This window comes from Lepidochelys olivacea, assembly GCF_965140295.1.
Source record: "Lepidochelys olivacea isolate rLepOli2 genome assembly, chromosome: 4".
In the NCBI taxonomy this organism is placed as follows: Eukaryota; Metazoa; Chordata; order Testudines; family Cheloniidae; genus Lepidochelys; species Lepidochelys olivacea.
The window spans coordinates 133,469,970-133,495,732 of record NC_140414.1 but is presented as its reverse complement, the minus strand read 5'-3'; the positions used below and the strand labels follow the sequence as shown (position 1 = coordinate 133,495,732).

At 41.1% G+C, this 25,763-nt stretch overlaps 1 protein-coding gene across 3 annotated transcripts in view; it reads right to left on the bottom strand.

Moving 5' to 3' along the window:
- Positions 1–25,763, bottom strand: part of CTBP1 (C-terminal binding protein 1) — a 431,872-nt gene that overhangs the window by 362,416 nt on the left and 43,693 nt on the right. For 2 of the 3 annotated variants that reach the window (XM_084626461.1, XM_084626458.1), the window contains exon 3: positions 11,668–11,766. The exons of the other annotated variant lie outside the window; for it this stretch is intronic. The gene's annotated coding sequence lies outside the window, so the exon portion shown is untranslated. The remainder of the gene's footprint in view (positions 1–11,667; positions 11,767–25,763) is intronic. 3 annotated transcript variants of the gene reach the window in all.

The following is a 25,763-nucleotide window of genomic DNA, read 5'->3' as shown; positions in this document are numbered from 1 at the left end:
CTTAGTGAAATCTAATTATAGAACACACCACCAATTTGGGATGTCTGCCCTGCTTCTGACAATCTGCCCTGAGATAGGCACTCATGGTCATGAGCCACTCCAGACAGCATGTCATGTGTTCGTGGAATGGTTCATGCACATCCTACTGCTGGGTGAAAGGCCTAGGTGTTAAAACATTGCCCAGAGATGTTAGCGGAGGGGGTCCACCCCATGGAAAATTATATGGCTACAGATGGCCTACAGACAGCATCATGCAGCAATAAATTAAAAACCAGAGGACCTGACCAAACAGAACCTGGCACTGTTAGCAGAGACACACCAGCTCAGCATAGACCCCTAGAAAAAAAAATTACAAGCCCGGGTCCTGGTAGGAAAATCCTGCAAGTCTGTAAAGATGAGTGTAGGATTCATACAGGGTTCAAGCGCTTGGCAACATTCAGGGCACACCCGGAGTGTTGTATAGGAGCTGTGCACACACAGCTCCTCTCAAGGGCATGAACCTTGGAATCTCGCCCAGATGACATGAACTGTGGGAAGCCTCCCAGGACTGGGCTCAAGGCCCGAGAGCAAGGAATGCGGTAGATAGAAATTGGTAAATAAGAATGTTAAACAAAGCCAGTGTATTCCTTTTATCTGTTGGAGAATGTAATGCACGGGGGGAGAGAAAGAATAAAGGAGAGGGTGGAAAGCTGACAGGCAGAAGCCCGTTGGCAGACCAGCCTGTTTGCTTGCTTAAAGCTTTGTGCTGTCTTGTATTTGAACCACAACAGATGAGAAAACTTTACAACCTGATCAAAGGGCACAAGTACAACAACCTGTGGAATTGTTCCCTACAACACTCTTGTCTGGTCCAGAAAAGTCCCCTCTGATCCCCCATCACATTGGAACAAAACTAGGACAAAAAGGGGAAAATGTGGGATGTTGTTCATCAGGAATTCAAGCAACGTTAGCTCTGGTAGTCATAAAGGTGTCCTACAATGAGTGGAGGAGCCCCACAATCCTCGTCCTTAAGCCAGACAGGATGGTGCACTTCTGTATCAATTTCTGCAAACTCAATGTGGTATCTAAATTTGATGCCTACCCCCTGCCAAGGGTGGATGAGTTGCTGGAGCAGGTAGGGGTGAGTGTACAGATCTGCCCCCAATCTTACCACAGGGTACTGGCAGATCCTCCTGATGCCAGATTCCAGGGAAAAACCAGCAACTGCAACCATCAAGCTCTAGAAGGATAAAAACTTGCAACCTCATGGGCAATTTGCCACAGCCCATCTGGATGACATTGTCATCTATAACCGAAGTTGGGAGGAACACTTGGTGGCATTACTTCAATCCCTCGTGAACGCTGAACAGCCAATCTCATCAAATGCAAAATAGAAATTGTGAAACTATGTACTCTGGGTAAGTAGTAGGAGGCAGCCAGCTGTGACCCTTGGTAGACAAGGTCCACACTTTGATGAACTGCCCTACTCCTTTGACAAAAAAAACAAATGCAACAGTTCCTGGGATTAGCCAAGTACTACTGATGTTTTGTACCAGGATTTGCCACCATTGGATCCCTCTTGACGGAGTTCATGAAAGATGGACACCACAGGAGAATTCAGTGGATGGAAACATGTGACAGGGCCTTTAAGACAGTCAGAGTGCTCATGTAGAGAGCTGATCCTTTTTAATACAGATTTTTAAAAGAGTTTCTGTTGCAAACTGGTGCCTCAGACGTGGACCTGGGGGAAGTGCTTTCTGTGACACACTGCACCCTATGTAACACCTTGTACCCCCATATTCACCACTTTTGTATGGTTAAGGATATATTTTGCACAAAGTATGCCTTGTAGGGTATCATTTGAGAAGTCATAATCTGGTGAACATTATTGTCTTGTTAAATGTGTGTATCAATATTGTATATGAAGTTATGAGATTTTGCTATATGTTTGTTACTGAAACATGCTGTAATTCTGGGGAACACCCACCACTTAGCTCCTCAGTGTCAACAAAGGACTGGCCACAGGTGTTAGAAAACTATTAGCTACTGAAGCAACCATTTGCCATCAAGGAGGCCTGTAAACAAAAAAAATTTGCATTTCATCCCCAAGATATTTCAAACATCATGTACACAGAAGGCGTGAACAAGAAATGTACAAATCACCTGGAAATCACTTTGAATCTCACACATGCTACAGACTGATTGTCTGCACTGCAGCAGGGGGGGTAATCCTCAAAGACAAGGAGGAGGGTATAAAAGAAGAGACAATGGCTTCCCCATGACCCCTCCTCCCCATCTGTATTCATGGGAGCAAGATCATTTGAACAACAAAGAACCATCATTGAAATGGGGTAAGTGTTCCTAACCGGAATACTTTCCAGTTAGCATGGACTGCTGAAACTTTTTGGGTGAGACACACCGTTTTGCTTTCAAATCTTATTCAGCTTGGCAACATTTAGGAATCAGATTGCAGTTTTATCCTTTTATTTTCTTTTTAAACCAATTTTGACTTTTATGCTTATATTACTTAGAATCACTTAATTTCTCTCTCTAGTTAATAAACTTATATTAATGTTTTATCTAAACCAGTTTGGTTTTGGTTGAAGCGTCTGGGGAATCTCTACTCAGATTAACCAAGGCTGTAACAATAATTTTCTTTGATAAGATGACAGACTAATTAATGAACTTGCTCTGTGCAGTAATGTGCTGGACAGTGCAAGATGCACATTTCTGGGATGCAAGCCTGCGACCGAGGGACATGCGTGCGTCCATCTGTGTCTATTCATGAATGGCTGGGCATCGCATTCACGTATTCAGCTGGGACTGATTTTGCATGCTGGTGGCTGAGAGTGAACAGGGACTGGAGGGATTTGCTGTTCACTAGCAACGCATTCTAAAAGACAACCTAGGCTAGAGAGCTAAAGGGGACACAATAATACAATAGGTCAGGTTTCACCCTGGGGGATGACAGTCTCTCAGAAGTTCAATGGGGAGGAATATCCAATACTATCTATCAGTAGGAAGCTATTTTTCCAGAGAGAAAGCATACTCAGCCATAGAAAAAGAGGTTCTAGCTGTGAGATGGGCCACAGACTCTGTTGGGCAGATACAAGGATTTCAGCTGTTCTTGCAAAGGTCAAAGGTGAAGTCTAGCATGCTGCATGACATAAGTGCATGTCACTATATACACCATGACTCTGAAGTAAGTCCTTACTAGTGTAGTGGGATGAGCCTGGAATAGCCTAATGAAGTCCATCATAGTCAGGAACCTCTGTTGAGGTAGGTATGCTTTTGCTGACTTGTAATGTAATATAGTTCCAATTAACTGTATACTCTGAGTTGGAGACCCAGTGTGGCAAAGATGCTTTTGTGTCTTTTGAAGGAAGTTACACATTTGCTGTCAGGATTTTCTCCATACAACCCTGTTATCAACACCGAGATGCACCTGGATTCCTGGCCTCCTCAAGTGGGTACCCACCACTACCAAAATTTTGGTGAACACTCACGGGGCCATAAATATTCACCACTTGGGAGAACAGTAAAGCCGTGGTTGATAGAGGTTGGCAGCGGGACAGGGGCAGGTTCCCTATGACTCCCAATTTATCTTCTGGAATGCCTCAAGGATTCCCCCCTCAATTCTACCAGACTCCCACTGTTCCATCCATGGGGGTGAATGGGTACGTTCCAGGGAGGAAGTTCTGCTCTGTCCTTCTGAAAGAGAAGGAAGAAAATGAAAGCACCTCTTCCAGCAGACATGCAGTTCTGTCAGGCATACCTTGTCATGGCACCAGCACCAGGGGTGCTTTGGTAATGACCTCCTGTAGCTGCTCTGGTATTGCCCACTGAAAGGTGTCTGGACATCATGTAATGCAGAGATGTCAATGTACAGAGCCCTCAAACTACCTAGGGCAAGATCTCAAATCAGTACAGATGAGCTTTTTGGTACTGAAGTACTAGTTCTGGTACTCAATATCAGAGCTCCCAGTACCACAGGTATGGTGACAATAGCAACAGTGCTTAACTGTTGGCACCAGAAGCAGAGCGGTCCTTGGTGTAAGACAAGACTGTCAGAGACAGTTTGGTTTTTGGTGCAGGTGCACCAGGGCAGGACTCTACTTTCAGGCTTTTTGAAGAGTGAGCCTGGGGAAGCTTTCTGTCCCTTGTGAGGAGAGAAGGAATAGTGCCTGTCCTGGTCCCTAGAGCAGTGCTCCTTGCAGACCCTTTTTAAAGATGTCAGCAAGATGTTTCATGACTGGGCTTGTTAGAAGTTACCCCTGAGTTTGGGTGGCACCTCAGCTCACCAGGGCACTCAAATGTGTGTGATGGGTCCAGTACCTGGAGCTTCTCAGAGGATCTGTAAGGGTCTGATTAGACTTGCATGGACCTCTTCAGGAGAAATAGTTTCAAGTTTTTCTACCTTTCTTTTTGAGTTCTTCTGGAGAAGCACTTGCAAATCATATACTGCTGTGGGGCATGGCCCTCTCCCAGGAATAGAGCATGGCTATCGTTCACTGGCATCATTATGTTGGAAGAGGGACAAATCTCAAACCCCAGCTATTTTGTGTAGGCCATTTTAAGTTCTTGTGGAGGAGCAGCCCTTGCAGCAGGGGCACATACAGGCATAAGGAAAACCTATGACTATTCTAAGTTTAGAGGTCGGGGGGGGGGGGTGCATATGCCAACAGGCAATGAAAATTTACTTAAAATAAACTAACAACAATAACTAGTCCTAACTACAGAACTGATTCAGCTAAGGCCTGATCTATACTTACAAATTAGATTGACCTAGCTACATTACTCAGAGCTGTGAAAAATGTCATGCCCTGAGCATCCTAGTTGGGTCAACCTAATACCCTGTGTAGATGTGGCTAGGCTGATGGAAGAGTTCTTCCAACAACCTAGCTACTGCCTCTTAGAGAGATGAACTAAATACAGTGATGGAAACCCCCCGTCCATCAACGCAAGAAGCATCTGCACTATGGCGCTACAGCAGCAGCACCATAGCCATGCTGCTGTAGGTTAGACATGCCCTAACTCAGTGGTTCTCAACGAGGGGTATGCAGAAGTCTTCCAGAGGGTACATCAACTCATCTAGACGTTTGCCCAGCTTTACAACAGACTACATAAAAAACACTAGCAAAGTCAGTACAAACTAAAATTTCATATGGACAATGACTTGTTTATTCTGCCCTATATACACTGGAAATGTAAGTACAATATTTATATTCCAATTGATTTATTCTGTAACTATATGGTAAAAATGAGAAAGTCATCAATTTTTCAGTAATAGTGTGCTGAGACACTTCTGTATTTTTAAGTAATTTTTAAGTGAGGTGAACCTTTGGGTACACAGATCAGACTCCTGAAAGGGGTACAGTAGTCTGGAAATGTTGAGAGCCACTGCCCTAACACATTTGGAGAAAAGGATGTGGATACTACACAGTTCCATTTTGCAAACAAGGGTGGTAAAAAGGAAATGAGTGTGGGTTGCAGCCTCCCCATTCCTCATACACTTGTCTATGGGAAACAAGAGTGTAGCCAGGGCAAAGGCATAGCCCCAACAGACACTGCTATTCAAAAGAACCTCATCTTGTGCATCACTCAAAGAAAAACAAATGAAATACTTGCCCTCTCTTTCACAATGAATGACATCCCTATGACAGATAGCAATTGTTTACTTGGAAAAGTTATGTTAGGAAACTGTGTGTATACATATATTTGCTGCTTTTAGTGTGATACGTGTTTTGATCTTTTTGAAATAGTTAATCAATGTCTACTTTTGTCCCTTTCTCCTCTTCCTCCCATCTATCTTCCTTCTCTGTGCTCAAAATAAGGTAAGTCAGCAACATGTTACCATTCAATTCTTTGCAGACAACCAGCAAATGCTTTAATAATCACAGTTTCAGGATCTCTGCTCTAATCAAAAGTTTTCTATAGACATCTGTCAGGGTTCCTTCCCCACTCTGAACTCTAGCGTACAGATGTGGGGACCCTCATGAAAGACCCCCTAAGCTTATTCCTACCAGCTTAGGTTAAAAACTTCCCCAAGGTACAACTTTGCCTTGTCCTTGAACATTATGCTGCCACCACCAAGCGTTTTAAACAAAGAACAGGGAAAGAGACCACTTGGAGACGTCTTCCCCCAAAATATCCCCCCAAGCCCTACACAACCCCTTTCCTTGGGAGGCTGGAGAATAATATCCTAATCAACTGGTTACAAAATCATCAAATACCCAAACCCCTGGATCTTGGAACAATGGAACAATCAGTCAGGTTCTTAGAAGGAGGGTTTTATTAAAAGAAAAGAAAAGAAAAGAAAAGAAAAGAAAAGAAAAGAAAAGAAAAGAAAAGAAAGGTAAAAATCATCTCTGTAAAATCAGGATGGAAAATACTTTACAGGGTATTCAGATTCAAAACACAGAGGATCCCCCTCTGGGCAAAACCTTAAAGTTACAGAAAACAGGAATAAACCTCCCTTGTAAACACAGGGAAAATTCACATAAAACAAAAGATAACCTAATCTGCCTTGCCTGGCTTACCTATACTGGTTGCAATATTGGAGACTTGGATTAGGATGGGTTGGAGAAGATGGATTTCTGTCTGGCCTCTCTCAGTCCCAAGAGAGAACCACGTAAACAAAGAGCACAAAAGAAAAGCCTTCCCCCTGTCCTCCAAGATTTGAAAGTATCTTGTCCCCTTATTGGTCCTTTGGGTCAGGTGCCAGCCAGGTTAGCTGAGCTTCTTAACCCTTTACAGGTAACAGGATGTTGCCTCTGGCCAGGAGGGATTTTATAGCACGGTATACAGAAAGGTGGTTACCCTTCCCTTTATATTTATGACAACATCTGTGAAATGTCTGGAGTTCCAAAGCTACAGTTGGCTGTACTCTGCTCTTAATTACATATCTGAAGCCAGGAGGTAACAGTTACGTAGATGTAGCGGAGAACAGAATCTAGGTCGGTGATGCTTGCAGGAACTTCCATAATTAGGCTACTGGAAACTGCCTCAGGTTGCCCATCACCAGAGTTTCCAAGTGTCAATATACTGGTAGTTCAGAACCGCTCTGACAGCAGTAGTCTTAGGCACAGGAAAAAAATGTCTACTCCAAAAATGTGCAAAAATACGAGCAAATACTGGAGTGGACGGATCCTATAATCATCAGACAGACTGACAGTCATAAAATGCAGTTGTAAAGGCTGTTTCTAGTGGGATCCCACAGAAATCAGTTCTTGGACCTACACTATTTAACATTTTTATCAATAACCTGAAAGAAAACAAAACTGATGAAGTTTGCAGATGACACAAAGATTGGGGAGTGGTAAATAGTAAAGGAAGACAGGCCAATACTATGAGCAATCTGGACTGCTTGGTAAGCTGGCGTAAGGAAACATACTTTTCAATATGTCCAAATGTAAGGCCATACTTCTAGGAGCAAAGAATGTAGGCCATACTTACAAGACGGAGGGGACTAATCAGGGAAGCAGTGCCACTGAAAAGATTTGGGGGTCATAGCTGATAATCAGCTGAACACAAGCTCCCAGTGCAATACTGTGACCAAAAGGGCTAATACGATCTTCAGATGCAGAAACGGGAGAATATCATGCAAGAGTGAAAAGGTTATAGTACCTCTGTATGTAGCACTAGTGCAACCGCGACTGGAATACTGTGTCCAGTCCTGGCTTTCACAATTCAAAAAGGATGTGAATACCTTGGAGAAAATTCAGACATGAACCACAAGAATGAATAGAAGGTTATGTAAGCAGTGTCAGGATGAGCTCCACCCTGACATCTGGTGGTGAGGTGTGGCAAGTTGTGGAAAAGAACTTCAGGGGCAGATCTCATTTGCATAGGCACACCCACCCCGCCTAGAATGAGACCATAGCTGCCCAAATGGTCACTTTGGCTGCTGTGGGATCCCCAGTGTCTCTGTTATTGGGGCAGGAAGAATAAATTGTTATTACCCTGATTATGGGAACTGTGCTTGGAACTGTACGTGGCCTTTTGTTACGATGGAGGGATTCACCATCATCTAAGTAGCACTTGCTAGGCAAGGGTCATGGGTTCCAAAACTGTGTGAATGGAGAGAGGCTGGGGACAAGTATTAATACTTGGTGGCATGGGCCCCTTGGTGAGGGCCTTACATGCTGATTGCACTTCCTCCTCTCTCCACTGTGGAATATCAGAGCTAATTTTGATTTTATTAGAAGTCTAGTTATAGGCTGCTGAGCTCACTTTGGGCTGACAGTGCCCCAGCACTGGGGCTCCCCTACTATAAGCTGAATTCACCTAAGAGCTGAAATCACTGAGTGTTGTGTTAAGTAGTGGGGGAGCCTGAAGATATATTGTGGAGCAGTTTGCGGGAGGGCTGGTGAAGCAGTTCGACACGGAGCAGTGTGTGGATGGCAGGAGCTGCTTGTGGGCCGTGGAGCTGAGTGAAGGAGTTCGTGGGGCGGCTGGCGGAGCGGAGCGCAGCTGAGCGAAGGAGTTCGTGGGGCGGCTGGTGGAGCGGAGTGCAGCTGCGCGAAGGAGTTTTGTGGGGCGGCTGGCGGAGCGGAGCGGAGCGCCGCTATGGAGCTATGGGGCGGTCAGCTTCAGATCACGTAAGGTGCCTCTTACCCCCGTCCCATTTCCACCCAGGTTGGGAGGTAAAGCTCCGCCGATAAACTTTCGAACTCTGGGGCTGCCCTGACCAGGGACAGAGACTTTTGGGGCATTGGACTTTTGGGGTTGCTGGACTCAAGAACCAAAGGGAAAAGGGCATGCCCCAATTTGCCTGGGGTGGGTTTTTTTTTTTTTGCTCATGGGTTGTGTTATGAATCCGGTTGGTGGTGTTTCCCCAACATAATGCCACATTGTTTCTCTCTGTTATTAAAAGACTTTTGCTACACTCAGACTATGTGCTTGCGAGAGGGGAAGTATTGCCTCTTGGAGGCGCCCAGCGGGGGTGGTATATATTTGTCCCAGGTCACTGGGTGGGGGCTCGAGCCGGTTTGCATTGTGTTATTGGAATGGAACCCCTAGATATTGAACCCGGCCCTTGTTGCTGCCAACTCTGACGGGCAGAAGGGTTACAGTTAGAAAAACATGCCTTATAGTGAGACTCAAGGAGCTCCCCCTATGTAGCTTAAAGAGAAGATTAACGGGTAGTCTGTAAGAACCTACATGTGGAACAGCAATTTGATAATAGAAGGTGTCACAGCCTTACTTGAACTCCCACAGCTGGACACTGTTAGGCTATAGATATTCAGGCCTGTCTGTAAAGGCCTATACACTAAGAATTTAGGTGTATTCTTATCACTTTGCTAGTTATAGAGGTATAAAAGAAAGAATCAAAATCATTGTCTGCCGGTGTAAGGGCCTTCTCTTACTGTGACAGTCTGAGGCCCTGTTCTTAGGCTGAGATCTCTGGCTATGCAGCAGAGGCAGCCATAAGCTGGGAAGCCACCGGTCACCTCCTCACATTCCAACCTAGTCCCATTGAAATAAGGTGCTATTGAGCTGTTAGGAATACAATCCTGTCCTGATAATGCCTATCGCCTCCAGAGAAAGGGAAGTGCCTAGAAAATGTAAAAGGAAACTTAGTTCGATAGCATCCTGTCTGGCAAGAACTCACTTATCAATAGCTGGGATGTGAAATCCTCACTTCTGTATTGTTTTGTCGTTATAGTTGCCACTTTGCTATTATTTGTCTGCATAATCTGTCTGGTTCTGTGATTGTTTCTGTCTGCTGTATAATTAATTTTGCTGGGTGTAAACTAATTAAGGTGGTGGGATATAATTGGTTACATAATCATGTTACAATATGTTAGGATTGGTTAGTTAAATTTCAGGAAAATGATTGGTTAAGGTATAGCTAAGCAGAACTCAAGTTTTAATGTATAGTCTGCAGTCAATCGGGGGGGGGGGGTTTGGGGGGGGAAATGGGAACAGGGAATGGGGGTGGGGAAATTGGAATCATGTTTTGCTAAGGGGGGGAGAATGGGAACAGGGACACAGGTGTAAGCCTCTGTGGTGTCAGAGCTGGGAAGAGGGACACTAAGGAAGGAAACTGGAATCATGCTTGCTGGAAGTTCACCCCAATAAACATCGAATTGTTTGCACCTTTGGACTTCGGGTATTGTTGCTCTCTGTTCATGCAAGAAGGACCAGGGAAGTAAGTGGGTGAAGGAATAAGCCCCCTAACCAGGCAACTGTGGTTTTGGCCCGACCACGTTGTCCCATGTGTTCTTAAGCTTCACATCACCTGAGTAGGCTGCTCTCTCTCAAGCTTCCTGGGCACAGGCTCTGTCAGTTTTCCTTCATGGAAATGGAATCCTGTGGCTCAGCTGCCCTAGGCACCCAGGTCCGGCGCTGAGTTTCCGCACCCACACTCCCCAGTAGCTTAAGCACATCCGCCCTGGAGCTCCAACCTTCGAGGCACTGTGGGTTTACAGTTAACCTCTTCAGAGACATGTGATTATGGAAGCAAACAGACAAACAAGCTTTGCAAAGGGCTCCAAAAACCAATCACTCTTTACTTTAGCTAGCATACAAATACACACACCTAGACAATTTCCTATGATTACACTAAAGCAGTTTTACTCAGGAAATTTATATAATGGATTTATTTCAGTCTTTCAGTTGCATGTGAGGATGGGTTACACATGCATTTGGCATGATGGTTGCAGAAGGTTATTAAATAATTAAGATCACTATTAGATGAAGATCAGCCAATCAGCTTCATTACTAACTGTCAAACAGCACTGCTTTTACACGGCATGAGAAGTTTTTAAACCAGAATGAGGACTTACATTTTAAAGTTACATGTTTAATATTTAATTTTCTAGCACTGAGAAGATTTATCCTTGTTACATTACCTCCATTGTACATTTCCCAAAAAGGAATCATCTGACACAGTCATTTAATTTTGTCTCTTCACACATTAAAGGATTTAATTTAAACCAACTAAATATGTATGCACTTCTTTATGCAGAAGGCAGGGTAGCAGAAAATACAACCTTAGTGCTTAATCAATGAGCCCCAGTAATTACACTTGTATGAGAGTATTTTTCAAAAATAAATAAAATGAATACCTGTACTCCAGTCTGTCAAAGTAGTGGGGTTTTTTAATTCCAAATATTTTATATTCAGCAGTTGCTAAATACATTACAGTATATACTGTATTCTATATATAAACACATACCATACAAAACAATTTGTAACTCTTCAAGGGGTCATTATACTCATCCTGCCATTTCACTTCAGAAATGACAAGCTGACCTAGCTATATCCTTGCAAAAGGAGTTTTATCTGTTAATTAATAGTATGATTATACAGAAATGATGCTAATGTATTTACATCATTAGCCTTTGTGTAAAGCCAATCATTTAAGCCTCAGGAATAAGCCTAGTTCTGTGTCAGCATATAGGCTCCCACAATAAAATATAAAATTTAAAATTAAACAACATTGTTAAAACAAATATTAGAAGAAATTAGTTGAAAGATTATGTTTCATCCATAAGACCTTAGTTAAACTGGAAAAATTTCAAGAAGAGCTTTAGAAAAGAAAAATTTGGTACAAAGAAAGAAAATGATTAAACAAAGAGAATGGGAAAATAAAAATAAGGGGGGAGAATAGTATAATGGAAGGTCAGGTGCACTAAAAAGTAACTAAATGGATCTCAGGGTAAAGTATTGTTTGGTACTCACCAAAGGCCAAAAAAAGAACACCTCAAGGACGAAAGAGTGATTCTGAGAGAATAGTCGTGTGGTAATTTTAAGTGGTTTGTATGAAACAGCTCAAGAATGCTGGAAGAGAAAAGAAAAGTAACACGAAACTCGAAATGTGTAAAAAAACTACACACAAGGAAACACCTAATTAAAAACCCCAAAAGTAAAACATGAGAATATCTACTGTGAAGTCTATCATTTAATATGATGGCTAACTAGTTTATATAATATAGTACTAATCAAAAGTATCAAACTTGACATAATTAGCACAAGAGAACAATAAAACAAACCAAATTAATTATAAAACTAAGTATTAAAGAAGAAAGTTTTAGAACACATTTGAAGACTATCACAAAATTATTACAGGTAATGCTGGGTAAAATGTTACATCAAGCTGGCTCAGGGCCCAGTCTTGTAATTCTTATTCAGGCAAGATACACAGTGACATTATACTAATGACTACAGATTCAGGTTCAGAGGTGCTGTACTTGGAAAGTGCAAGTAGAAAGACTAAGCCTAATGAAGGCTATAAAATATTAGAAAGATTACAGATCTGAACAAAATCCTGCCCAAAATAATAAAATTACTAATAAAAAAAGGAAACACGAATCCAAGTTGGAGATCTGGTTAATGTGTTTTCTTGCCACCTTAACCTGAGTAAATATTAATTTGCTATTCTGATCTAAAGTATCCTTCAAATATTGTATACTACACACACTCACTCAATGCCACAACATTTGTGTTGAGCACTTTAAGACATTAAATTTCAATGTTTATAAAAATAAATTTAGCAAATGTAGCAATAATACTTCTAAAGTACATAACAAAGTAGCAGAATCACCACCAATTTATAAGGCAAACAAAGAGATCCCACTGGAGAAAGTTGTTGTAGATTGAGAGGACAATAGAGAAACTGATCTCATCTGAAAACCGATGCTTTCAGCACCTAAAACTACTTATCCCTGTCTTCAAAGTTATAATCAATTAACATTGATGATACCTACGGCTTTGAGAACCAAAGCTAGTAAAAACACAACTCTCAAAAAACCAACATCAGTCATTATGTAAAAATCAGTTCTTAGAGCATGTACTTGCAGTTAAATGATTATAAATTATGTAAAAGTTTGCTTACAGTTTAATATGAAGACAATATGTAAAATTAGAGAAAAAAACTGACACACATTCCACATACAATAAACTCTAGGGTTCTACCTACTTAGACTGTAAACCCTGCAGGACTAAGACCACTCTGCTTTCTGTGTTTGCAGATTACCCAGCACAATGGGACCAGTGACCAATCAACTAGCAATTCTCATTTCATAGAATATTAGGGTTGGAAGAGACCTCAGGAGGTCATCTAGTCCAATCCCCTGCTCAAAGCAGGATCAACACCAACTAAATCATCCCAGCCAAGGATTTGTCAAGCCAGGCCTTAAAAACCTCTAAGGAAAGAGATTCCACCACCTCCCTAGGTAACGCATTCCAGTGCTTCACCACCCTCCTAATGAAATAGTTTTTCCTCATATCCAACCTAGACCTCCCCCACTGCAACTTGAGACCACTACTTCTTGTTCTGTCATCTGCCACCACTGAGAACAGCCTACCTCCAGCCTCTTTGGAACCCCCCTTCAGGTGATTTCCTCTTTAATCTTTTTACTTCTCCCCTTGTGTCCATTGGCTGCAGATTTGTGGTTTGTGATTGGGGAGAGCAAACACCTTTCCCCATGCCCTGTGACCAAACACTCTAGGGGAGAAGGAGCGGTGTAACTTCTAGAAACTCTTTATACTTCACCAACTCTCCTTAGAGGTTATGGGGCTCTCCTGTCCTCAGGAATGTCTGTACAAAATTACTCATGCAACCATAATCTTAACAAAAACAAATTTACTAAAAACAAAGAGAAAAAATGGAATTACAAGAAAAGAAACAGTTTGCTTAACATATCTAGACTTATACTTCTCATAAGCTAAACTAGATAAAGCATTCTTAACTGAGTTGCAGAGACAAAAAAGAAATGTGACTAGATAACACCCCTTGCAAGCAATCCCCTCTGACTTCTCTTTTGTCAGCCTGTTAACATCACTTAGTGTTCAGAGAGCAACTCTCTTGCTGTGTCCTGTACCCAATTTTCAAGTCCCTGTGACTGGGACATCTTGCATGTTCAGACATACAATTCCTGGCCACTCATGCATGCCTCGTGATATAATCCATTAACAAATCAGGATGAGGTTGGATTAAAATTTACATGCAGGATCTTTTCTTGTTTAGGAGAAAAGCCACATGATTAGTGCCTCCTAATCACTTCTGGGAGTTTCCCCCGCCTTTCTATCTCCGAGGCCAGTATGTCAAAAGACCTAATGATTTCCATTTGTTTTGATTAAGTACGGTGATCAACTTTGATCTGTACCATTGTTCTTTTCTATAGGGGTTAGCTCATACATTCAAGCTGAATACTCTTGGTCTCCATCTCTGCTAAACAGAGATAAATAAATTTTTAAAGGGTCACATCAAAGTTTATTAAATTTACCTTACCATAAAATGTAAATTGACAATCCTTAGATCCTCTTGTCAAAGGCACCACTCCCAGTTACGGCCTTTGCACTAGGACCATATAAATATGCATTACTATTGACTGAACAAAGATCCCAGACTACTTTTTATTAGACAACAACAGGGTAAGGCATATCTATACTACATCTGGAAGCTTCTTCACTGGAGGTTTTCAAAAGGAGGCTGGATAGTCATCTGTCTTGGATTAGACACAACAACTCCTGCATCTAGAGCCGTGCCAGGAGGGGAAGACAGCCAGAGCCAGACGGTGGGGCTGCAGCTGCCAACCCTGCCAGGTGGTACCCCAGGGGCTGACAGTTGGAAAACTCAGTGCAGTGTCCACAATGACACTGCATCAACCTAACTACACTAACCTAAGCTATGCCTCTTGTGGAGGTGGAGTTAAGTCAGTGTAGTGGGTGATTTACATTGGCAGAAGTAACATTGTAAAGTAGACACTTACAGAATTAGCTTACGTCAAGCTAATTCTGTAGTGTAGACCAGACTAAGTCTTGATTTCCTCGACCAAAATTTTCTATCCCTCCTCCTACACTGAATGCAGTATGTTGTACATTGGCTAACAATGTGACTAGAACCCTCTGCTCCAGAGGAAGCTGCAGTAGTGGTGGTCTGTGCACTTGAAGCAACTATCACCATGGTATCTAAGAACCAAAAACCAAATGAAGCAAGTCCCAGAAACCAGGAATAGAAAAGCAACAGCCATATCAGCAGTAGCATACTTTCACAGTCTCCTGGAAACTAATGATATTGTCAGATTCTGACTTGTTAAATTTTAGCACTGGACTCTATTTTCTGCTCACTGATTGGCTATTTGCTATTACCTCCTCTTGTCCCATAACTCCTAGCTCTCTTCTTGCTGCCTACCAAGCTCTTCACTAATCTTCCCCCCACTGAAATTTTAATTTTAATTGAAGGTCCAATACATAATGCAGATTATAGAGCATTTTTTGGAATCTGAGAAAATAAGGCACCATATAAATTAAAATTATTGAAAAAAAGGATCTTTTTTAACCTCATAAAATTTCAGACATGATTTGCCTAGGTTAATCCCCCACCTTTTATGATTTTTAAATGTTTGCTCTTTCTCCTTACCACCTAACTTGGTAACAATAGAAAAAAATTCTCTGAGATGCTTCTATAACAGCCCAGTTCTGCTCTTGATCTACTTTAATGGCGTAGCACTGGACCCTATTTCATTTCTACATCTATGCATAAATTTCTGTTGTCCAACTGCAGTTAATTAAAACTGGTATATCTGCCCTTGGGTCAGATGTACTCATGCTGGCCCAGAAAGAGAGGCATTTCCCCCAGGAGAGCAGAAGGTAGCGTTGTTGCTGCTCTATGAAGGCTTCCATAGGGTCCAGGGGAGCAGCTTTAAGTTCTTCCAGGGGCATCACAGGAGCTCCATTCAGAGAGGCTGCTCAGGTGATATGCGGAACTTGTGCATCTCCTGACTAGCCTGGCCACTTTTAGGACTGTGCTGGACTTCTGCACCCCCACAGCCGCCATAATCTTGCCCAGTTAACTTTCCACACTGAGGGCACTACCGAAGCTCTTGTAGCCCTGGACAAAATCCAGCCCTTCTTCAAAGGTCTAAGAGTAGGTTAAGTCAATCATTCATGATCAAATGCAAATATACTGAATGGATTTCTAGTGGGATACACTTGTTTCCACGTGCGTACACCAAACACAAACTTATGCCAAACATTCACCTCAAGACGTTTCCAACCCCTTTTTCACTAATGTTTTGGCAGAAGTTGATATATTATGTTTAAAATATGTATTTTAAATAAATTTAAATTTCACCACAATTTTTTTTAAAAAATGTGCTTCTCTGCAGTTGGAGAGTATAAAAACATCCTTAACAAAAAAGAAATATGGTCAGATTTTGTAGTCTTTAGTCTTGTACAACTCACACTGAAGATAAGGGAAGTTCTATCTGAGTAAAATCTCATATGCAAATCCTTCCTCTGATCATTTGCGGCTCAAGTTTGCCACACTTACATTGACTGGTACCTTATTCCATGAGTAGATACACTTATTTCAGTTGGACTTTGAATGGAGAAAGGAACTTGATGTGAGTAAGAGTGGCAGATTTGGACCAGTATTATTTGATAACAATTCTCTAACAGTTGTTCCCAAGATTCTGCTGGTTCCTAAAGATATTGTCTCATGGACACCTCCCTTCCTATTGGCAATTGTACAAATCATCTCCTCTCCCAATGGTAATCATGTAACCTCCTTACATCAGCTACCGGAGTTTCTTACTTAGAAAAGTAATAGGAGGAAAGTATGTTTACAACTTCAGTGATAAGTGTTTACTCATTTTTGGTAAAAGTTAACCACACCATTGCTTTTGCTTTCTATTATCTCCCCCGGTCCCATCTATTCTGTTTTTACCAGGTGGAAACAAAGTAGAGATCCAGCACTATGTGATCAGCCAGCTGTCTGCAGGCCAGTTGGAAAAAGCTGTGATATGGTGTTTTTCATTTCTTCCTGTCAAAATATTGTGTAGCATTGCTGGGCACTGTTAAACTACTGCATTTCACTTCAGAAATGCCTGTAGTTTAATTCTGGCAGAGTGATTCATTTCTCTGGATGGATGGATATATTTAGTTCAACCTTGCAAAATAGTCATGAAATTTTATTAGCTCAAGCATAAAAAAAAAATTTACTTGCCCTCCCCTACCATGATGAAAAAATAAAATGATAATTTAGTCTCCTTCATGAAAATACAATTATTCACCCCAAGCAAGCAGAATTTTGCAAGGCCAATTTAGAAGTATCTAATACATACAGGTCTCCAAGAGCGACGTTCACCCACTGTGGTTAGTCCCATTAACATGAACAAAACTATTTACGTAAGTAATGTTCACACATCTGAGTAAATGTTGCAGAACCAGGGCAATAATTTATATATAATATTTTACATAAGGTTTGAGAATAAATTCAAATTCTGTGGAATGATGTAATTAGGATCCAACTCACAAGAGACCTGTATGTTTTAATTGTAGCTTCAGGCAACTGGAAAAAACATAATGGCCAAAAATTATGACCCAAATATTCAAAAGAGCACATGCCTAAAAATGGCCACAAGCATTGACTCACATGAGCAACAAATAGGTTTTGTGGTCTGTGTATATGCATACAAAAACATGCAACCGATTATGAAGATTTGGCCCATTTCATCTATACATTTATCTTACTGGCACTAGTTATTCAAGTAAACACTGATGTCTTTCCAAATATATATCCATCTCCCTGTTACAAATTACTTTGCACTAGATTTACTTTAAAAGAAGGAAAATACTACCCAAAATACTTCAAACATTTGAGCTGAGAAATTCTGATTTTAGGCTAGTCCTTATCATACTTGTTCGCGGTAGAAAAGACCTTTTAAGTCATCCCAATACAGGACTGTTCCCTAGAGTGTATTCAGTTGTGATTCATTCCATTGCCTCTTGTTTCTGGGTGTAATAAAAGGGTTACACAGTACAAGCTGCAAATGTGCAAATATCATATAATACACATTTTGGAATTATTGGACCAAAATGTTAAACAGTACAGTACCACAACCAAAACACAACATAAAAATGGAGCAAAATCCTGTATATTTTTTACTTTTAAATCATAGAATCATAGAATATCAGGGTTGGAAGGGACCTCAGGAGGTCATCTAGTCTAACCCCCTGCTCAAAGCAGGACCAATCCCCAACTAAATCATCCCAGCCAGGGCTTTGTCAAGCCTGACCTTAAAAATATCTAAGGAAGGAGATTCCACTACCTCCCTAGATAACGCATTCCAGTGTTTCACCACCCTCCTAGTGAAAAAGTTTTTCATAATATCCAACCTAAACCTCCCCCATTGCAACTTCAGACCATTACTCCTTGTTCTGTCATCAGCTACCACTGAGAACAGTCTAGATCCATCCTCTTTGGAACCCCCTTTCAGGTAGTTGAAAGCAGCCTTCAAATCCCCCCTCATTCTTCTCTTCCGCAGACTAAACAATCCCAGTTCCCTCAGCCTCTCCTCATGAGTTATGTGTTCCAGTCCCCTAATCATTTTTGTTACCCTTCGCTGGACATTTTCCAATTTTTCCACATCCTTCTTGTAGTGTGGGGCCCAAAACTGGACACAGTACTCCAATACTTGTAGTGTGAGGCCTCACCAATGTCGAATCGAGGGGAATGATCACTTCCCTCAATCTGCTGGCAATGCCCCTATGTATACATCCCAAAATGCCATTGGCCTTCTTGGCAACAAGAGCACACTGTTGACTCATATCCAGCTTCTCGCCCACTGTAACCCCTAGGTCCTTTTCTGCAGAACTGCTGCCTAACCATTCGGTCCCTAGTCTGTAGCAGTGCATGGGGTTCTTCTGTCCTAAGTGTAGGACTCTGCACTTGTCCTTGTTGAACCTCATCAGATTTCTTTTGGTCCAATCCTCTAATTTGTCTAGGTCCCTCTGTATCCTATCCCTACCCTCCAGCGTATCTACCTCTCCTCCCAGTTTAGTGTCATCTGCAAACTTGCTGAGGGTGCAATCCACACCATCCTCCAGATCATTAATGAAGATATTGAACAAAACCGGCCCGAGGACCGACCCTTGGGGCACTCCACTTGATACTGGCTGCCAACTAGACATGGAGCCATTGATCACTACCCGTTCAGCCCGACAATCTAGCCAACTTTCTATCCACCTTATAGTCCATTCATCCAGCCCATACGTCTTTAACTTGCTGGCAAGAATACTGTGGGAGATAGTGTCAAAAGATTTGCTAAAGTCAAGGAACAACACGTCCACCGCTTTCCCCTCATCCACAGAGCCAGTTATCTCATCATAGAAGGCAATTAGATTAGTCAGGCATGACTTGCCCTTGGTGAATCCATGCTGACTGTTCTCTTGTTGGAGTCTGTTTTTGAAGCTTTTTCGTTGAAGAATTGGAACTTTTAGGTCTGTAATCGAGTGACCAGAGAGATTGACGTGTTCTCCAACTGGTTTTTGAATGTTATAATTCTTGACATTTGATTTGTGTCCATTTATTCTTTTACATAGAGACTGTCCAGTTTGACCAATGTACATGGCAGAGGGGCATTGCTGGCACATTATGGCATTTATCACATTGGTAGATGTGCAGGTGAACTAGCCTCTGATAGTGTGGCTGATGTGATTAGGCCCTTTAATGGTGTCCCCTGAATAGATATGTGGGCACAGTTGGCAACGCGCTTTGTTGCAAGGATAGGTTCCTGGGTTAGTGGTTCTGTTGTGTGTTGTGTTGTGTGGTTGCTGGTGAGTATTTGCTTCAGGTGGTGGGGCTGTCTGTAGGCAAAGACTGGCCTGTCTCTCAAGATCTGTGAGAGTGATGGGTCGTCCTTCACGATAGGTTGTAGATCCTTGATGATGCGCTGGAGAGGTTTTAGTTGGGGGCTGAAGGTGATGGCTAGTGGCGTTCTGTTATTATCTTTGTTGGGCCTGTCCTGTAGTAGGTGACTTCTGGGTACTCTTCTGGCTCTGTCAATCTTTCTTCACTTCAGCAGGTGGGTATTGTAGTTGTAAGAATGCTTGATAGAGATCTTGCAGGTGTTTGTCTCTGTCTGAGAGGTTGGAGCAAATGCGGTTGTATCGTAGAGCTTGGCTGTAGACAATGGGTCGTGTGGTAGAAAATATTGAAAAAGCAGTATGACTTGCCCCATAACCTCAGCCGTGCAGAACACAATGCCATCCACAGCCTCAGAAACAACTCTGACATCATAATCAAAAAGGCTGACAAAGGAGGTGCTGTTGTCATCATGAATAGGTCGGAATATGAACAAGAGGCTGCTAGGCAGCTCTCCAACACCACTTCCTACAAGCCATTACCCTCTGATTCCACCGAGGGTTACCAAAAGAAACTACACCATTTGCTCAAAAAACTCCCCGAAAAAGCACAAGAACAAATCCGCACAGACACACCCCTGGAACCCCTGGGGTATTCTACCTGCTACCAAGTTCCATAAACCTGGAAATCCTGGACGCCCCATCATCTCAGGCATTGGCACCCTGACAGCAGGATTGTCTGGCTATGTAGATTCCCTCCTCAGGCCCTACGCTACCAGCACTCCCAGCTGTCTTTGAGACACCACTGGTGTTCTTCCTGAAAACACCATCCTGGCCACTATGGATGTAGAAGCTCTCTACACCCACATTCCACTCAAAGATGGACTACAAGCCATCAGGAACAGTATCCCCGATAATGTCACGGCAAACCTGGTGGCTGAACTTTGTGACTTTCATAGAATCATAGAATCATAGAATATCAGGGTTGGAAGGGACCCCAGAAGGTCATCTAGTCCAATTCCCAGTTAAATCATCCCAGCCAGGGCTTTGTCAAGCCTGACCTTAAAAACCTCTAAGGAAGGAGATTCTACCACCTCCCTAGGTAACGCATTCCAGTGTTTCACCACCCTCTTAGTGAAAAAGTTTTTCCTAATATCCAATCTAAACCTCCCCCACTGCAACTTGAGACCATTACTCCTCGTTCTGTCATCTGCTACCATTGAGAACAGTCTAGAGCCATCCTCTTTGGAACCCCCTTTCAGGTAGTTGAAAGCAGCTATCAAATCCCCCCTCATTCTTCTCTTCTGCAGGCTAAACAAGCCCAGCTCCCTCAGCCTCTCCTCATAAGTCATGTGTTCCAGTCCCCTAATCATTTTTGTTGCCCTTCGCTGGACTCTCTCCAATTTATCCACATCCTTCTTGAAGCGTGGGGCCCAAAACTGGACACAGTACTCCAGATGAGGCCTCACCAATGTCGAATGTCGAGGACTTTGTCCTCGCCCATAACTATTTCACATTTGGGGACAATGTATACCTTCAAATCAGCGGCGCTGCTATGGGTACCCGCATGGCCCCACAGAATGCCAACATTTTTATGGCTGACTTAGAACAACGCTTCCTCAGCTCTCGTCCCCTAACGCCCCTGCTCTACATTGATGACATCTGCATCATCTGGACCCATGGAAAAGAAGCCCTTGAGGAATTCCACCATGATTTCAACAATTTCCATCCCAACATCAACCTCAGCCTGGTCCAGTCCACACAAGAGATCCACTTCCTGGAAACTACAGTGCTAATAAGGGATAGTCACATAAACACCACCCTATACCGGAAACTGTTTCCCCATGGTTATTCCCCCCATTCCTCAAACGTTCTTGTCAACTACTGGAAATGGCCCACCCTGATTAATCACTACAAAAGGTTTTTTTGCCCCCGCTCTCCTGCTGGTGATAGCTCACCTTAAGTGATCACTCTTGTTATAGTGTGTATGGTAACACCCATTGTTTCATGTTCTCTACGTATATAAATCTTCCCACTGTATTTTCCACTGAATGCATCCAATGAAATGAGCTGTAGCTCACGAAAGCTTATGCTCAAATAAATTAGTTAGTCTCTAAGGTGCCACAAGTACTCCTTTTCTTTTTGCAAATACAGACTAACATGGCTGCTACTCTGAAACCATTCTTTAGGAAGAACTCTACACAGAATATGCTTCTCTTATACTCTAATGGTAAGATTTTCAATGAGTTTAAGGAAGTTAGGTGCTCAACTCTCACTGAAAGTCCATGGGACTCTAGCACCTTATTCTCTTAGGTGCTTTTGAAATTCTCATCTAAAGTTATATTAGTAGTACATATTTTAATCTTTAGCTACATACAAAGTGAAGGCACTCATACATTTCTTCCTTCTCTCTCTATTAAGTTACTAAACTAAATAAACTATATTTGTCAAAAAAGCACAGAACACAGGGGAGTACAATAAACCATAGTAATGGAGAATTAATGCCCATCTGTAAAAATATAGTTTGGAGATCTAGTATGAGAGGGTAACCAAGAACAGGATTTATATTTCTGTGCTTTGCAGTATCTCAAGTCCGGATATAACTGAAGTATTGCTAAACATACTTAGGATTACCTGAATAAAGTCAGTAAGAATTTTGCATAACCATGAGATAAACTTCCTCCACAATCAATGGTTAGCAATATTCACTGTGTCCACAATTTCACCCTCTTACAGGTGGTAAACAGAATAAATAGAAGTTACATTTTATCCTGTTTTATCATCACCAATTTCATTTGGTGTAAAATGGCAAAACCGCACATTTGAAAAACAAACATTAAGAAGTTACTGTGCTGTTATATCATTTTCTGTTTTTTATTTCCTCATTGTTTATTGCTAGGGGACATTAGATTATGTCATAAGAAAAACCTGTAACTTAAAGTGGAACGTAATATAGCAGGGAAAAATGAATACAAGAAACAAGATGACTCTGCTTCCATGAACATATTACTAGTAATGAAAAAAAGTGGGAAGACAAATGCAGAAGATATATAAGCAGAACTATCTCCATATATTTAGTAAGTTGCCCATGAGGCATCATTAGGTGTTTAAATAATAAATATATAATATTTTATATAATAAATATATAAATATAATTATTTATATAATAAATATATAAATAATGAATAATAAAGCTTAGATAAAATGTTAGAAATGATAGTTAAACATTTTTTGAGTTTATACTGCTGTCCCTATTTACTTTTTGTACACATTTTGTTTCTCTCTATTGGTTCTCAACTGTAATTATATTATCTGCAGTCATGTGGAGACATTACATTTCTGGGCACGACAGAAAAATGTAAGATAAACAAACTAGGACAATCTGTCTAACTATTTTTGCTACTGATGTTATTTCCACTAGACTAGCATAGTGGATGGATCATTCAGCAAGAAATCAGTTAACATTAGGAGCATGACTTCAATGCGCTTTGGATCATGCTCTATGGTAATATTTGTCCTGGTACTCTTGTTAGTACTCTGCAACCTCTACGAGACAACCATAAAGTACACTACAATGACGAAAAAACAAAAACAAACCTGAAACAAGCAAGAGTCGCCATTACAAAGTAGTTACGTGCCAATTGTTACCATACAGTAGTATCTGAGATTTCCTTTTTAAGTATAGGGGAAAACTTTGGTAAAGTATATGTGGTAACTGTATAGCAATAGTTAGCAAATGTAGACATTTTTAAAATTGATTCTATTATGTCTATACATACATAGTAAGAAAGACAAGGTGGGTGAAGTAATATTTTACTGGACCAACTTCCATTGGTGAAAGAGACAACCTTTTGAGCTTACATGGAGCTCTGAAAAAGGTCTGAAGAAGACCTCTGTGTAAGCTCAAAAGATTGTCTCTTTCATCAACGGGTCCAATAAAAGATATTATCTCATCCACTTTGTCTCAAATATCCTGGGACCAACATGGCTATAACAAGACTTACATATAATATTTGAAAACTTGGGGTATTTGTAGGTGTCTGCCACACACCACCAAGTCACACTAGGATATAGAATGACTGGTGCCTTAAGCACCTATCTATAATGTGTAGGAAAAAAGGCTGTGTGATCATGTCAGACTTCAGTCAGAGTGACACATTCTGGAGGTCTCATGCTGCCAGCAGGCAAACATCCTTGGAATTTCTAATTATTACACATGAAAATTTCCTATCTCAAAAAGTGCTGCATCCAACAAATGGGAATTCTGTAGTAGACCTTGTATTGAGAAATAGAGGAACTGATCACAGAAATTAGTGGTAGCTTAGGTACAAGTGATCATGATTTGATCACATTTATAACGTGCAAACAAAATAAAGTCCAGACCAGTGATATATATACTTGGTGCTTTAAAAGAGCCAATTTCATAAAACTGAAAACAATTATGAGCTAAATGAAAAGGAAAGAAGAATTTAATCATTAATGTGAATGATAATTCAGAATTATTTAAGAACACTTTACTAGATGCCCACAAAGCACAATACTACAATTGAGGGGAAAGGGTCATTCATTAACAAAAAAAAAAACAACAACTTTATTTAGAAAGTGAAGGCAGCTATAAAGAAATAAAATACAACCAATGGAAGAAAGGGGAAGTTGACAGTAATGAATATAAATTAGGAGCTAGTAACTGTAGAAAATTGTTAAGGGAAGCAAAGGGACACAGGGAGAACTCTATGGCCAGCAGAGTTAGAGACAATAATAAGGAGTTTTTAAAGTATATTAGGAGCACAACAAAAAATCCTGACAATGGTATTGGTCCCTTACTAGATAGAAATGGTAGAATTATCAGTAATAATGCAGAAAATGTTAAATAAATATTTCTGCTCTGTATTTTAGAAAAAAGTAGATGATGTAGTCATATAATATGATGACGCTCTTTCCATTCCACTAGCAGTCTCAGGAGGATGCTGGACAGAAGCTACTAAAATTAAACATTTTTAAATCAGGTCCAGATAACTTGCATCCAAGAATTTTAAAACAACTGGCTGAGGAGCTTGCTGCACCATTAATGCTGATTTTCATTAAATCTTGGAACATCAGAGAAGTTCCAGAAGACTAGAAGAAAGATAATGTTCCAATATTTTAAAAAGTGATGACCTGGGAAAGTGTAGTCCTGTCAGCCAGATACTGATCCCAGGAAAAATAATGGAATGTCTGATATAAAACTCTTAATAAAGAATTGAAGGAGGCTAATTTAATTAATGCCAATCAACACAGGTTTATGCAAAATAGAACCTGTCAAACTAATCTGATTTTTTTTATGATATTATAAAATTTGGTAGATTAATGGTAACAGTGCGGATGTAATAAATTTAGACTTCTGTAAGGCATCTGACTTGGTCCCACGTGATATTTTGATTAAAAAATAGAATATAAAATTAACGTCACACATTAAATGGATTAACAAGCTGGCTAACTGATGGGTGTCAAAATGTAATTGTAAATGGAGAATCTTCGATTGGGTGCATTTCTACTGGAGTCCCACAGGGATCTGTTCTTGGTCCTATGCTATTTAACATTTTTCATGAATGGCCTGAGAAAAAACAAAATGATCACTGAAAGTTTTCTGATGACACAAAAATTGGGGAAGCATAAATAATGAAGAGGACAAGTCACAGATACAGAGCGATCTGGATAGGTTGGTAAGCTGGACACAAGCCAACAATATGCATTTTAATACAGAGAACTGTATATATGCATCTAGGAACAAAGAATACAGGTCATACTTCAAAGATTTGGGTGTGGGGGGGGTCTCTATCCTGGGCGGGGGGGGGTGGATAATCAGCTGAACATGAACTTCCAAAACAATGCTGTGGTCTAAAGGGTTAATGCGATTCTTGGATGGATAAACAAAGGAATCTTGAGAGATTTTTTTTTTACTTCTATATTTGGCACTGGTGTGAAAGCTACTGGAATACAGTGTCCAATTCTGGTGCCCATAATTCAGAAAGGATGTTGATACATTGAAGAGGGTTTAGAGACGAGGCACAAGAATGATGAAAGGATTAGAAAACCTGCCTTATCGTGAGAGACTCAAAGTGCTCAATCTATTTATCGTAACATAGAGAAGGTTAAGGAGGTGACTTGATCATAGTCTATAAGTATCTACAGAGGCAACAAATACTTGC